Genomic DNA, 16,263 nt, shown 5'->3' with positions numbered 1-16,263 from the left:
ACACCTTGGAGCAGCAGTAACTACACCCCTGCAGCCTCCACATCTGCAGTCTGGAGTGGAGGGGACTCTGTTATGAGACTATGCTGATCATATACATTCAGATAAAGTACACAAACTTAAGGAGAAGGGTGTTAGAAGCAGATAACGTAAAAGCAATAGGTTTTCTAGCACAATTCAGAGCTAGTACATAGGACAATTGCTCTAGCAGAGGAGCTTACTGTAATGGAATGTCAAAAAATTAAGGCAGACTTTTAATTAAATCCTAGTGAGTGACCACAAACAGCAACGGATCTTACTAGATGTTCCTTGATTCCCATTCTTGCGGACAGTCTGCCTTTGGAGATCAGACATATATTTGCCTATTTCTTAATCACAAATGACTGTGTTTTGAAATTTTTGTATCAAGACCCAGTGCTTCGGAGAGATTTGCCATATGGAGGATGTCTGGTTGCATTTGATCATACTCTGGACTTCCATTGATTTTTGCGCTTCATGGATGAATGCAGTTACAATTCCTTTTTGTGCTGATGTCCTACAGCACAACTCTCTCTTGAGTTCTCTGTATCTTAAAGACCTTGAGTTCTCTGTATCTTAAAGACCTTGTCCTTTTGCCATGTCTTGTCATTAACTGAGAATGCCTGCCATTAAAAAATATTCATTTAAGTGCTTTTTTGATAATAATTTCTAACAATGTTTCTAAAAAAGCTAGCATAAGGATGTAGCCCGTGGTTGTTTCACTAAGGAGTTCACATCTGTACCAGACTAGTTCTTGCTCTTACTGCCATTTGTAGCACAACCTCTTTCACAAGCCTATGCCCTCGCTCCCCCCCCAAGTTAAACTTCTCTACACACAAAGTTCCTATATTCTAATAAATTGTGGCTGGGGATGATGGGAGTTGTAGTTCAACAACAGCTGGAGGGCCAAGGTTCCCCACCCCTGTATTAAGGAAATATCCAACTTACAAATGCTGACTTACACACAACTCGTCACTTTTGGGAACAACACTCATTTCAAGTTATGAATGCCTGACTTCGGTGTGCTGGTCTGGGACCATAATAAAGATTGATTGTTTGATTGATTGCCTGACTTACAAATGAACTTTTGGACTCAACACATCTGTAAGTTGGGAATTTCCTGGTATAGGGAGTCCTTGCACAATGAACATTTGGATGTTTCCCCTTCTGTTAGTGCAATTTTGTGGAGCACTGCAACAACAAAATGTTTTTCCGTGGGTGCCAGAGTGGATGTTTCCCAATGTATGTGAAGCACTTTGAATACTCTAGAGTAGTGGTCCTCAAATGGTGGTCTGTGAACCACCAGTGGTCCATGAGGCCCATCTATGTGGTCTTCGGAAAGTTTGCAGAACAGTTGAGAATATGTTATTCACCTTGCACTTGACCTTTTTAAAAAATGAGTGAGATGCTTTGATTTGTAGAACAACAAAAAAGTTCAAGTGGTCCACTGACACCCCAAGCAATTTTCAAGTGGTCTAGTAACAAAATCTCTGGCCTAGAGCATTATATTGATTGTTCTGTTTCTGTATGAGTATTTAAAATTGCATTCCACATTCTTGCATTTGAACAGGAAGAAAAATGTGCCTCCTATCTTGTACCCATGTCAATTCCAAGCATGTTCTTTAAAAAAGGCAGAATTGTACACCAAGATAAGCCAAGGAAAATGCACCAGTTCTTCAACTTATTAAAATTATCCTTGTCAAAAAGAGAGATGGAGAGCACTGAGCCCTCTCAAGTCTCTGGCTTCTGTTATTTCAAGGTGTTGCCTATGCATTTTTAAGCCTACCTTTATAGCAATAGCAGTAGCACTTACATTTATATACTGCTCTATAGCTAGAGCTCTCTAAGCGGTTTACAATGATTTAGCATATTGCCCCCAATGTTCTGGGTACTCATTTTACTGACCTCGGAAGGATGGAAGGCTGAGTCAACCTTGAGCCCCTGGTCAGGATCGAACTTGTAACCTTCTGGTTACAGGGCGGCAGTTTTACCACTGCGCCACCAGGAGCTCATTTGTGTTCATTTATAGACATAAGGGACTAGAAACTTGTTTTAAAAACAAAGCTTCAGAACAGTGATATTCTCCAGACTCTGAATTTTATATCATTTTCTGTACTTGAAGCTCAGACCGTGATTTAAAAAGCGATGTAAGCTATGTAAGCAGTTTCTGCTGTTGCTAGGTAAATAAGACTGAATGGAAGTGTTTCACAGTGTTGTGTATGTGTGCATAGTTGCAATTGTGTGCTAATGAAGACTCTTGTCACTGAAGAATGCCACATCTCTAGAGCGGTGAAGCATAGCTTTCAAGTTAAATGGGATAGGAGAAACTTGCTGTGTCATTCATTTCTTCTTCTTGGAAAGTGATCGTGACACAGATGCTTGCTCCTGGTGGGGAAGCGCTGGCAGGAAACTTTCAATATCTATTCGCAACAAAACGAACCTCCTATGTTGAGCGGCTTCTTCACAGTTGTGACATGGCTTGGCACTTCTGCTGTGGAATCTGAACTGAAGTGTGAGAAAGATATCCCGATATAGAGATAATGTACAACTAGCCATTCACACTTTTGAAAACTAATGCAAATTTCTCTTATTCAGCTTCCTCCCGAACTTCATGGAGTCTGACTCTACCTGCTTGTGCTTAGTTCTCCAGAATTGTAGGTGTAGGTAGAAAGAGAGAGAGATCTGGGCTCATTGTGTTTGCCATTATTGTGTTTTTTGTGAAGAAGTTTGGCAGTGATTCTTGGGATGCTGGGTAGGGATGTGTACGTCACACATGCACACTGGCCACTTCCGGTCTGATGCTGACTAGGGAGGCAAGAGGGTATGCTGCTGCCCCACACCAGCAATTTTGGCGAGAGCGCCGGTGGAGGAAACATGCATGGGTGCTGCTGCTAACAAGCACCCTCCCATCCCTTAAAGGTAACCCCCCCCGCCCCCCAACCATCTGTCTGCCAGTTGATGCACATCCCTAATGCTGTGTAGACATTAGCCCAATTCATTATTATGCTCTACAAGTGTACAGATATCTGTACACTCCTCCATCTGTCTGTGTGAATGACTGTACCTGTGTTCATTTTAAAAAAGTGATACAGGCCCTTCAAATGCATGGTAAAGATAGAAAGTGTACCTGCGTCCAATGGAACATGTGAATTACTGTACCTGTTTATAGGGCTGTACCTGTGTACACTGTACACTCTTATGAGTGTTGAACATAACGTGCGAATGGGCCTTCTATGTACCTGCAAGGTGTGGGCTGTTTAAAACATGCTTGCTTACATCGGCATGGTAACTTTCAAATATAACACTTTATGTGATCTTGACCAGAAGGTTTTGTTCTGACAGTACTTATGAGTAGTATTCACAAATGCTATAATGCTATTTTTTTCCTCCTTTTATGTTGTGCTTACATTTGCTTTATGGCCTGCTTTTAATGACTAATACTACTAAAGAACATCCATGTTAAATGTAATTAGGCTAATTTTTAGCTTTCTCAGCACGAAGGCAGATGGGATTCTCCACTACACAGCAGGGCAAAGCAACTGCTTCAGCACTTTAGGAATCTGTCCAAAATAATTAATAATTTCAAGCTGGGGAAGAAGTCATGTTGACCTTATGGTGGAAAGAGTGGTGTGGAGCTGAAATCTTGCTGATTAATTGCATCCTGTGCATCTGTAGGCTGGAACTACAGTTGTAGGCAGGATTATAGTAGACTTTGGGGTATGATGGTATTGTGTGATACTGAGTGACATGTTAGGCCTGGCCCAAGCCACATGGCCCCTGAGGTGGCATAGTGATCCACTACCTGTGGGCCACCTCCAGCCTCAAAGGCAGGATGCCTCTGAGTACCGGTTGCAGGGGAGTAACAGCAGGAGAGGGGGCATACCCTCAACTCCTGCCTGTGGCTTCCAGTGGCATCTGGTGGGCCACTGTGCGAAACAGGATGTTGGACTAGATGGGCCTTGGGCCTGATCCAGCAGGGCTGTTCTTATGTACCCTTACAGTGTACAGAGCATGCTGTGTGCCAATCTTCCAATGAATTCCCTCACCCCTTTTCAATCTCCTACCCTACCTCTATGCTGTGCTCTGTACCCCAATCCGCCTACCAGATCTTTCCCCACCAGAACACCTCCCCCGCCCCCATCTCCGCTTACCTGAGGAGTGGTGAGGCTGCCACTGTGCCTGCTCCTCGACCCACCCACCTTGCCTTTTCAAAAGGCAGAAGGTGGGAAACTGAGAGGGAGGAAGTGACCTAAAGACACTTCCTGACTCTCTGCTCCACCCTGTCCTTTTGAAAAGCAGGGAGGGATGAGTGGGAGAGAGGAGAAGGGTGATGGTGGTAGATGTAGTCACTGTGCTCGTCCCACCCTTGGCTGAGCTTAGGGAGCAGCAGACCAGGTGTGGCCAGAGAGCGTGAGTAGATGGAGGTGGCTGGTGGGCATTCTTCTACCTCCACCAGTCTGCCACCTGAGGTGGCCATTGCACCTGGCCTCATTAGCAGACTGGCTGTGTATGTAGCAGTAGAGGCTGGAGTAGATTGTTCATTTCTCCATATATCGAGGCAAAATAAACAATATGCATACATGCATTGTAGAAAAACACCAATTTTATCTCCCCGCTTCTCAGCTATTTCCCCTCCACAGCCTTTAAGGATTCTAGGCAGCCTGCTAACTTTGTGCATTTGAATTTATGTTGACAGTGGTTCAGCCTGCAATTAGGAGCCTTCTCAAAAGTCTGATTTAATATATGGTTTGATGTGATCTGGACATCTCGACCCATTCATTAGACCTTTCCAACACGTGTGAATTCAATCCAGGTTAATTCAAAATTGGTATGTGTTGACATATATATACAAGGGGGCAGCCATGTGAATTTGATCCGTTTTCTGTTTCAGCATGCCCGTTGTTGAGAATGACCTGGCAAGAGTCCAGTCCAAGGATTACAGAGCAGAACAGACCCCTCCCCCAGATAACATGGTTCTGAAAAAGAAGGAAAAAATGTTACATTCAGAGTTCATGTATAGTAGGTATCCCTTTAAGAGTCAGCACTTACCAATAAATGGTATGTAGATGGAGGGCAGGAACCAGGCCAAACTCAAATGTGGGTCTTCTCTCATTTGAGACTAAAGGGAAGGAACTTCCAGATCAGAGTAGATAACTTTTGGGCACGTCTGGGCTCTGGGGCTTCTCTTTTCTATAAATTTAAGCAGACTGCTTTGGAATGGTTTTAGTGGAAAATAGATTTGAGGCATTTTATTCAATATTTGTTTTCACTGGGGAAGATTGTTATCCATCCCAAGTTCTAAAAGTCTTAATAACCAAAAGGTTTGTATATGCCACTTGGCAGCACTCTAATCTTTCAGATTTAGACATTTGATTGGAAAAGAGCTTGGCAGAGACTGAAAAGCGTGAATTGATATAAATTATTAAGGTAAACACAAGCTTGTTGAAATACAGGAAGGGGGAAATGACTGGCACGTCATACTTCCTTTTCAACATTGGTATTAATTTTTAAGCAGAATAATTCCCAGTTCCCTGCTCTGCCTTCTTGCAAGGTTTTACCTTCACTTTGCCTTACCGCCCAAATGCATCTACTTGCAAGTAAGCCGTGTTGAATACAGTGGGACTTGCACTAGGAAATTAATATGAATAGGATAGTCTTGGGGTTGTCACTAAATAGTGGTTAAGGGCTGTGCAAAATGGTGCCTCTTTTTCAAATGTGTGATCCCAGTCTGAGCATTTAGGGCAAGAGAAGTTTGAAAGGACCCCTCACCAAGAGACAGTTGTAGATCTCACATATGAGCACCTGTGTATTTCGGGCTAGCACTGATAGCTGACCAAGCATTTGTAGTCATGGGGACCCACCCAAGGTCACACCTGACTTTATGCTGCACCTTCGAAACTTAGCATTGGGTCAGGAGCAGGCCACTCCCCTTTCCTGGTTCCAAGGTTGTGAGGAAGGCCAGACCTTGCCACTGTTGCACTAAACTCCAGAGGGGGCAGAGAACACCTCAGAAGTATAGTGCAAAACAGAAGAGCCCTCCCATCCCTCCTCCCAAGCACAGAGTTTGGAAGCTGTGGGAGGGATCATTCTCACAACTGCACTGTGCTTTTAAGCAGTTCAAGTGCCTCCTTAGGACTGCAGTATGACACAGACAATCCTCTGCCCTCCTCCCAAGCACAGAGTTTGGAAGAAGTGCAGGGGCCTAAAAATATGCTTGTTAAGCAATTACTTAGCAGCTACTGCAGGAGCCCATGTACCTCAGCCCAGCATACAGCTAGAACAGGGCTGCGGAACTTTGGCCCTCCTGGAGATGTTGGCCTACAACTCCCATAATCCCTGGTTATTGGCCACTGTGGCTGGGGATTATGGGAATTGTAGTCCAAAACAGCTGGGGGGGGCGGGGCGGCTAAGTTGAGCAGGCCTGACCTAGAGGGTGTGAATTTACTGCTGTCCGCAGAAAACCAGTTGTATTCCAGATTTTCTCCTTCATTGTTGTATCTTAATGTTGTGTGGGAATAGCACATTTCCATTTATTTTCCTAGGAAGAATTAAGGAAGAAGGTCAGTGTGATGAGAGGTGGGCCTAAATTGGTTTGGGGACAACCATCACTTTTTAGAGCAGGATATTGAGAAGGTTTACATGCATCACTTTTCCTGAGGATTGTGAGTTTATCAAGAGCCCCTGGTGGCGCAGTGGTAAAACTGCCGCCCTGTAACCAGAAGGTTACAAGTTCGATCCTGACCAGGGGCTCAAGGTTGACTCAGCCTTCTATCCTTCCGAGGTTGGTAAAATGAGTACCCAGAATGTTGGGGGCAATATGCTAAATCATTGTAAACCGCTTAGAGAGCTCCGGCTATAAAGCGGTATATAAATGTAAGTGCTATTGCTATTGCTATGTGAGTGAGAGAGAGAGAGGCCCTATTAACAGGTTATGTTAAAAAACAGTTGTACAATGAGTGTACAGTATACACAGGTAACATTTATTCACAGATTATGTTGAACACAGGTACAGCAATGCACTTGCTTATCTGTGCCATACACTTGAGGGGTTCAGTTTTAACTTGGACACAGGGATGATCATTTGCACAAACACATGTATGAGTGTACAGTCTGTACACTCATAAAGCTCTGGGAAAAGGAGAAGCAGACCTGAGAAGGTAGCAAACTTTTCTGAAAGAAAAACACTCTCCTCCTTCAAACAAACGGAAGGAGGAAGAGATTTTGAGGGGCTGGTATCTCTTTAGGGGAGAAGTGTATTTGTGGGGTTTTTTGTTTTGCTAGGGCCTGTTTTGGTGGCTGTCTGGCTTTCAGTTTTGGTTTCTCTTTTGCTTGGGGAAGAGTCAGTGGGAGGAGCCAGCTAGGGCAGAGGTGAGTTGCACATTCCTGTTGAGAGACTGATTGCCTGTTTGAAGCCTACTCCCAGCACAGTACTTCCAGTGATTGTTGCTGGTGTCTATCTTATGTTTCTTTTTAGATTGTGAGCCCTTTGGGGACAGGGATCCATTTTGATTATCTTTTTGTTTGTTTGTTATTTCTCTCTGTGAACCACCCTGAACCATTTTTTGGAAGGGCGGTATAGAAATAGAATAGAATGAATGAATGAATAAATAAATACTCTCTACATAAGAGGCGGCAGCCAGGGAACTTAGCGACCAGAGGAACAGGAATTAGCAAACGGGTCTCATAGGAGTTTTGCATGGAGTTTAGTGGCGAAGTGTGCGGGAGAGCTTTAAAGGAGTCCCTCTTGATCACATGGAGCCCAGCGGGAAGAAAAGTTTACTCCCTCTTTTATATTCTCAGGAAAGAAAGTTTAAACTTGCATAGCTGACAACTTCAGCTAAGCCCTAACTTTCAATCTCCAAATACTCTAAACAGCCAACAAAACCCTTCATGAAGGTAGAAAGCCAGCAGGGGAGGGGGTGCTTCCCAGTGTATTGCACAGAGTGTTGTATGTATGACTATCTGCTTGATGGGCAGAAGTCATGGGTGTGTGCTTGGTGCAAAGAGCTCCTGGCTCTCAGGGAATATGTTCGTTCCCTTAAAGCCAAGGTGGCTGATCTGGAGAAGGTCAGAAAGGTATGTGGATGAGACCCTCTGGGATGTGATCGAGGCATCCTACTCCCAGTCTGATGGCTCCTCTGATGTCTTGGAGAATTGAGGTTTCGGGGAAGAAGGACATCATTCTGAAGAAGAGGGAAGCACTGCCTTGTGCCTCAGAAGAGACCCCTTCTGTGGATGATGAGCCTATACCCTCTCTCACAGGGGATACTACTGCATGGGGTGGGGGCCTCTTTGTAGTGGGCGATTTGATCATTAGCGGTATAGAGAGATGTGTCTTTGACCACTGCTCTCTATAATCTATGTACCAAATGAGTTTCTGGGCAGCAGTATCACGGCAGTGTGTGTGCAAATGCATTCAGAGTGGGACCTTCCTGATTAAACCTAAAATTAACTGAGTGGACATTAAAAAAAAAAGTATGTATGCACTTATGTGCACGCCTTAGAGGGAACACTGTCTGTGACCCACATGTGGACCACACAGCCTTCTCCGTTGCTCCCCTGAGGCTTTGGAATGTGCTCCCTAGTGAAATAAGAGCCTCCCCATCTCTGACAATTTTAAAAAAATCTTTAAAGATGCATCTGTTCACCCAGGTTTTTAACTGATATTGTTTTCATTGTTTTTAATGTTGTTTTAGAATATTGTTTTAAAAATTTTAAATTGTGTTTTAAATTTCTTGTTTTTGTTTTTAACTAATGTTTTAATGTTTTTTCTTGTTGTAAACCGCCCAGAGATGTAAGTTTTGGGCGGTATAAAAATATGTTAAATAAATAAATAATAAATTAATAAATGGTAACTTTAGTGAGATTCAGTGTATAGGTGCTTATATGCCAATATCAGAAGCCTATGAGCCAAGATGTGTGAGCTGGAGTGCTTGATTGCTAATAAAAACATAGATATAGTGGGCATAATAGAAACATGTTGGAACAGTGAGAACAAGTGGGACTCTGTTATTCCTGGATATAAGAAAGGATAGGGAAAAATGATAGGGGTGTGTGAATTCGTGGTGGAGTAGCACTATATGTCAAAGAAGGGATAGAATCTAACAAGTTAGAAAAATTAGGAAGACCACCTGAGTCCTCCACAGAAATTCTGTCAGTGACAATACAAGCGAAATGTGCTACTAGGAATGTGCTATTGTCGTGCTGATCAAAACATTGGCAGTGATTGGGAGTTGCAGAACATAGGAAGCTGCCATATACTGGTCGGTCTAGCTCAGTATTGTCTTCACAGACTGGGAGCAGCTTCTCCAACGTTGCAGGCAGGAATCTCTCTCAGCCCTGTCTTGGAGAAGCCAGGGAGGGAACTTGGAACCTTCTGCTCTTCCAAGAGAGGCTCCATCCCCTGAGGGGAATATCTTACAGCGCTCACACTTCTAGTCTCCCTTTCAAATGCAACCAGAGTGGACCCTGCTTAGCTATGGGGACAAGTCATACTTGCTACCACAAGACCAGCTCTCTGAAAGACCAAGACCAGGAAATCAGGGAGGTGTCAGAGCCATAATAATGGGTGACTTCAATTACCCCCACATAGACTTGGTAAATTCAAATTCCAATAATGACAAAGAGGCCAAATTTCTAGATATGCTGAATGACTGTGCCCTAGAACAGTTGGCCATGGAACCAACCAGAGAGAAGGTGACCTTGGACTTAATCCTGAGTGGTGCACAGGACCAATAGAACTTAAGAGAGAGAAGTTAGGGGTGGCACCATGTACATGCTCACTCTCTACGTTCCTGCTTTGTACATTTCTGGATCACAAGCAAATAATCCAAAAACTAAAAGGTAATATTCAAAATAAAGAGGGAGACAGGCAATTCCCCCCCACACCCTCCACCCATATGGAGCTGAAGCAGTTTGAAAGAGGAATCACTGCTTATGGTGTGGGCCCTCATCCCACTTTTACCTCTGCTGAAATCGGTCTTGCAGGTTTCTAACGTGCTTTCAGAACCTGACAGCCCTGATCGATCGGAAGCAACAATGGGGCAAAAGAAGTGCATGTACACTATGGAACACACTGCCCCTCTCAAGTTGCTTTTGACTCGTAAAAAAGTGTGTCCAGATAAAGAAAGCCCCAGCTAGCCTTTAAACAAACTCCTAGCTGGCTGATAAAGAGGAATACTGAAAACTAGCCCCCCCCCCCCGTGATTTCTCTCTCAATTACGGAGTATGCAAGGGGAAAGAGAGGATTGGGGAGGGGAATCTGTTAGATTTTTACCGCTGTAGGTAGCACAAAGTCAGGCGGCTGAGCTGGATAATCCTGAGACAGGAAGATAAAAAGCTGTCTCAGACAGTATGACACTATACAGATTTCAGACTTTAAGGTTTAATACCGTCTGTTCTTTATAAAGATTCTGAGAGGGAGATACACCAAAAGAGCCATGCACACACAAGTGACAAATTACAGAGAGAGCTTACATCTGTGAGAGCCAAATGGCTCCCATTCTTAAACCTTATAGCAACAGAGGCAACATCACAGGACGTGGAACTCCTTCACATCTCTTGACTTCTTGTTTGATTGATTTGCCATGAAAACATATACAGTATTCCAGGAAGAAGTTTGTCCTGTTCGGGATCTGATGCATTAAAGTAGCACATGTGAACCCAGTGTGGTGTAGTGGTTAGAATGCTGGACTGGGACCAGGGAGACCCAAGTTCAAATCCCCATTCAGCCATGATACTTGCTGGGTGACTCTGGGCCAGTCACCTCTCTCTCAGCCTAACCTATTTCACAGGGTTGTTGTGAGGAGAAACTTAAGTATGTAGTACACCGCTCTGGGCTCCTTGGAGGAAGGGCAGGATATGAAATGTAATTAAAAAAACTGGACTCATGCAGACATGCTCAGAAGATAAGGGTCCAGATTGCACACTGTTTAATAAAACAATAGTCAAGGTGATTCAGTGCCCAAAAAGCAATGCTCGTAAGCCAAAAATAAAAAATTCTTCCCTTCTTACACTTCCCAGTTCTCTCTAGCTCTATTCAGACATTGTGTTAAGAACATAAGAAAAAGATCTGTCGGTAACAATTCATTCACACATGCAACATCATGGATAGAAGTTTGCATTTGAGACAATTTGAAAATTTTGTCACTTGATGTCGTCCCAAATGCAAATGCTTTTCAGTGGAGTCAGTTCTTGCATGCTGAAGTGTTGAGTAAGTAAATGGTGTGTGTGTGTACCAGTCATAAGTCACAATGAAATCAGTTGTACAGGGAAAACTGTGTTAGTTGGTTTCAGCAAAAACTGAGTCCTGTGGCACCTGAGATTCACACACATAATATAATATAATATATAATATAATATAATATAATATAATATAATATAATATAATATAATATAATTTTATTTATTTATTTATTTGTTTATTTGTTTGTTTGTTTATTTGTTTATTTATTTATTTAACTTGTATACCACCCCAACTTTAGTCTCTGGGCGGTTAACAACAATATTAAAACAATTAAAACAAATATAAAAGGTTAGAACAATTTAACAATTTTAAAACAGTATAAAATTAAAACAGTATAAAATTAAAACAGTATAAAATTAAAACTAAAACTACAAATTTAAAAAGCTGAAAAAGCTTGGTTGAAGAGGTGGGTCTTCAGATGTTTTTTAAAAATAGTCAGGGATGGGGAGGATCGCATCTCAGCAGGGAGCACATTCCACAATCTCGGGGCAGCAATTGAGAAGGCCCATCTCTGTGTGGCCACTGGATGAGCTGGCGGTAACTGGACATGGACCTCCTCTGGCGTTCCACTCCGGAGCAAAGTTTTAGGGGCGGCAGTGTTTCTCTTTGCCACCCCTGGCCCCGTCGTTGCCCCGAAAAAGGGGAAGTTGCCGCCACGGATGTTTCTGTTGCGGCGTGCGCGCCTGTTGCTGCCATGTGCATGCGCACCGCACACATCACATGTGGCGGCAACTTTCCCTTTTTCAGGGCAACGACGGGGCCAGGGGCGGCCGAGAGGAATGCTGCCGCCCCTAAAACTTTGCTCCGGAGTGGAACGCCGGAGGGGGAAAAGCGGCCGGGGGGGGGAAGTCCTACCCTCCCGCCCTTAAAGCTGACACCCCCCCAAGTGCCGGACTGCGCCTCCGTGGTTCCGTGCACATCCCTACAAGCAAGAGCTCTGCCACTGAGCTATGGCCTTGTCCCCCTGAGGGAATATCTTACGGCAGACAGTGCTCACATAGAGTCACTCATCCAAATGCAAACCAGGGCAGATTCTGCTTGCTATCACAAGACCAGCTCTGCTCCCCTTTTGAATAAATCTGTGTTGCGCAATACAATCCATCTAAATCAATGGCAAAAATCTCTTATTTATTTTAATAAATTGATATGGCGCACTTCTGAAAGCGTAAACCAGTGCCAGTGTTCCCTCTAACAGGGATTCCCAGATGATGTTCACTACCTCCACTACATTTGTTCACTACTGTTCACTGCAGTTTAGGCTCGCTGTCAGCCTTTAAGAGAGCCCTTACAACCTGTTTGTTTGACCTGGCCTTCCAAGGTTTGTAAAGTGGGATTTTAAAAAAGTATTTTAATTGGTTTTAAATGGTGTTAATTTTTTTAAATATTGTTTTAGCACTGTGTTTTGAATTGTTTGTTTTTATGTCTTTTAAAAGTTGCTGTACATCGCCCAGAGCCTTTGGATGGGGCGGTTTATAAATGTAATAAATAAATAAATAATAAATACAACTCCCAGCATCCCCAGCTGCAGTGGCCTTTGGTTGGGCATTCTGGGATTTGTAGTCGGCAACATCAGCGAATTCCTGTTAGAGGGAACACTGAACCCATCGATTTTAAGCTTGGTCTTGTGCCCTGCAGAATGCTCAAGCTGTTGGCAACCCATTTTTTTAAAGAGTTGGAAATACACAGGCATAAGCAAAACTAAACCCACCGAGTAGCTGGAAGTGACACGAACTGCTGCGGTCATGAGTTTTGAAGTCAGCCTTTGTTGTGGATGTGCCACCGACATGGGCTTTTGCAGTTTGGATTAAAAGGATTAAAGGTTTAATCTTTGCCCACTCTACAGAATGGCTCTTTGTATGCGTCAGGTGGTTTTCCATGCCACAGGTATTTTTAAATTAGCCCCATAAACAATGATTCGTGTAAAGGAATGCTGACCCCTTTATAGGGAGGAAAACAGATTTAGGAGCTAAGGGTGATACTAAATATGTAAGAGTTATGCTGCCTCTGTTTTGCAATTTTTTCCTTAGTGTTGTCTGATCTTTGCACAACTGGGATGCTGAAAAATTAGTCTGGTCTTTTAAAAAAGGAACTGTTCCTCTTTTTAGAAGAATTATTATTATTTATATACAGCTCTTCAACCCAAGTTCTCAAAGTGGTTTACATAGACAAATAAATATTGCATAAATAAGATGGTTGCCTGTCCCCAAAGGGCTCACAATCTAAAACTGGATAATTAGCAAACTGGATTTCTTCATTGTTTGCTGCTGTGATGAGGAAGCAAACCTCAAGAGAGCTTTAACTTTTAGGTTTACACTGGAGGATGCTTTTTCTAAAAGGCTTTTGCATCTTTGAATGCGCTACTAAGAATCGAATGAGGAATATCCAATAGTAATGCTCAGTAGATCCAGCGTGGTATAGTGGTTAGAGTGCCGGACTAGGACTGGGGAGACCCGAGTTCAAATCCCCATTCAGCCATGAGACTTGCTGGGTGACTCTGGGCCAGTCACTTCTCTCTCAGCCTAACCTACTTCACAGGGTTGTTGTGGGGAGAAACTTAAGTATGTAGTACACCACTTTGGGCTCCTTGGAGGAAGAGCGGGATATAAAATGTAAGTAAGTAAATAAATAATATGGAACCTGTTTCTGTGGAAGGGTTCAATACAGCCATACCTGACTGCTCTTTTAGTAATGTAGCTGGCAAACCCTTTCTTTCTTTCTTTCTTTCTTTCTTTCTTTCTTTCTTTCTTTCTTTCTTTCTTTCTTTCTTTCTTTCTTTCTTTCTTTTTTAAAATCTTGCCCTCCTCTCATGCACATATGGACTCCATGTGGTTTTCTGCTCTCTGAGGTGACTGCCTGAATTCCCCTTGTAATGAAAGCAATAATGGTATGAATTGGTCTTGCAGGCGTTGTCTTTTCATGCGGGAAGTTGAGGTGGTCACCACACGTGGAAGAATTTTTGATTGCCAGCAATACAGCAAGATGCTCCCCACTGCTCTTGTTATGTCACTGGAGGAACTCTTTGAGACCAATCTGACCCTTGCACACTTTACAAGAAGCTCCTTTCTCCATGCAAACATTGCAAGGAAAAAGGAAGCTCTGGCAACTGTCCCTCCTCTCTGGCCTACTTTCAAAGCTTGCAAAAGTCAATTTTGACTTCTGGTTGACCATTGCAGGAAGCGGGGTGGGGCCTTCGCTCAGTGGTAGAGCATCTGCTTTGCATGCAGAAGGTTCCAGGTTAAGACCTTAGAATTGTGGGAAAGCTTGGAGGGGAGGTTTCTTTATCTACTCCAGCTGTAATGGAAGTGCACTGCTAATGAATATTGTCTGAAGACATGGAGTTAAAGTTCTAAAACTAGTTCATTTAGGAAATCCATCAGGGAGATAGATAAGACCTACATGCCTTGCTTCTAGCTACATTTGGAAGGAGGGGAAGGGAAAAGAAGGAAGTCTCTCTCCCCCCCCCCCGCCTCGAAAGAATGAAACCTGAGACTATCTAACAAAGGGGAAGTAGAATAGAGAAAGCACTCTACTTTGAAAATAGTCAGAGAGGGGACTCCCTTGCTCACTATCTCTCTCTACCCCTAGTGGTCAATAGGGTTGCTGGTGCTAAGAGTCAATGCCATTAAGAGTGGCAGCTCCAGGGATGGCAGCTGGTATTCCTGCCTGAAACCTTGGAGAGCCGTTGCCAGTGTGAATAATACTGAACTGGAAGGACCAATGATCTGACTCCGTGTGAGGCAGCTTCCTATGTGTCTGTGATGTGTGAGACTAGATAGATCCAGCAAGGCTTTTATGTTCTTCTTAAAAAAAAAAAAGTTGTTCTAGTAAGAACTAATCTGCTTACTTTCCTTTCACTAGCCCTACAAATGGTCCAAATTTGGCCAAAATCAGTTAGGCAGTTCACAAGTTAGCCCACGTGCCTCATAAGTTCATGAATACACCATCTTGAACTGGGATGGATGACATCATCACAAACTATGCCTTTGAGGTGTCCCTACAAATGGACCAAATTTAGTCCACATCATTCCCATTTGCACCTCAAATGTTTGTGTCCGCCATCTTGAATTGGGGTGGATGATATCACCACAAACTACGCTGTTATGTCCCTACAATTGTACTCGATTTGGTTCATATTGGTCCAGGCATTGCAAAGTTGATGGCAGGGGGGCACACATATGGAATGCTGGGTGATCTCATAAGCCTACTGGAAAGTAGGCTAAAAAAGTTGTAGCCAGGAATGAATATTTCAAAAGCAAAACAACCTCTTCTGTACCGTGCCTGGTTCCGATTTGGGAGAGGGAATTTGTTGAATAATAAAAATACGAACACTGAAAGCTGTTGCCTTTCCTATCTCCTATTAGTTTGACCCATGGAAATGAAATAACGATTTGCAAATTGATTGCATTTCATGAGTCAGTGCCCATCACACATTTTCTCACCTAAAGCAAAAGTTAAATCTCATGCACACACCACCCCTGTGTTTCAGTAAACAGAGAGATGAAGGTTGGAAGAAGGGAAATGGCACCCAACCCCCATAACCTGTTGCTGGAAATGACAGCTCTGGCAAAAGGTCCTGTCTCCACTGGTCCTCTCCACTCAGACAGTGGCAACTGTGAAACTGCCATAGTAGGCTAACCTGCAGAAAATGCTACTTACTTCCGCAAAGTGTTTCCTGCTTGTGACTCAAATACTAAGATGAAAGTGCAAGAATCTGCTGTCTGGAAATGTCCAAAGTAATGCAGGTGGGACAAACATTAAAGGAGAGCTCAGGATTTTATAAAGAACGATCCAGGAAGGGGTCACAGCTAGTTAGACAGAGCACCTGTTGGCTTAGAGAAGTCTTGGCAACTCCAATTAGAGGGTTTCCTTTTGTACTGTAGACTGCTTGTCGAAAAGTGGGGTATAACTATTTTAAATAATCACAATAGTTTCAAGAGGGCATTTGAGGTGCTGTTTCCCCTGCATTTTGCTGAACATCCCCCACCAAACTCAATAACCCTTAT

General features: G+C 43.3%; 1 protein-coding gene and 1 long non-coding RNA gene across 4 annotated transcripts in view; one reads left to right on the top strand and one right to left on the bottom strand.

Annotated features, from left to right (window-relative positions):
• PDZD2 (PDZ domain containing 2) overlaps nucleotides 1-16,263 on the top strand; it is a 382,173-nt gene that overhangs the window by 13,786 nt on the left and 352,124 nt on the right. The window lies entirely within an intron of this gene.
• LOC128346118 (uncharacterized) lies at nucleotides 251-4,232 on the bottom strand. Its single transcript, XR_008316791.1, has 3 exons — nucleotides 4,167-4,232; nucleotides 2,456-2,520; nucleotides 251-638 (listed from the first exon to the last, which is right to left on the bottom strand). It is a non-coding gene; the product is annotated as an uncharacterized LOC128346118 (long non-coding RNA).

This window comes from Hemicordylus capensis, chromosome 2, assembly GCF_027244095.1.
Source record: "Hemicordylus capensis ecotype Gifberg chromosome 2, rHemCap1.1.pri, whole genome shotgun sequence".
Lineage (NCBI taxonomy): Eukaryota > Metazoa > Chordata > Lepidosauria > Squamata > Cordylidae > Hemicordylus > Hemicordylus capensis.
The sequence above is the reverse complement of the archived record's forward strand: the minus strand, read 5'-3'. Positions and strand labels throughout refer to the sequence as shown.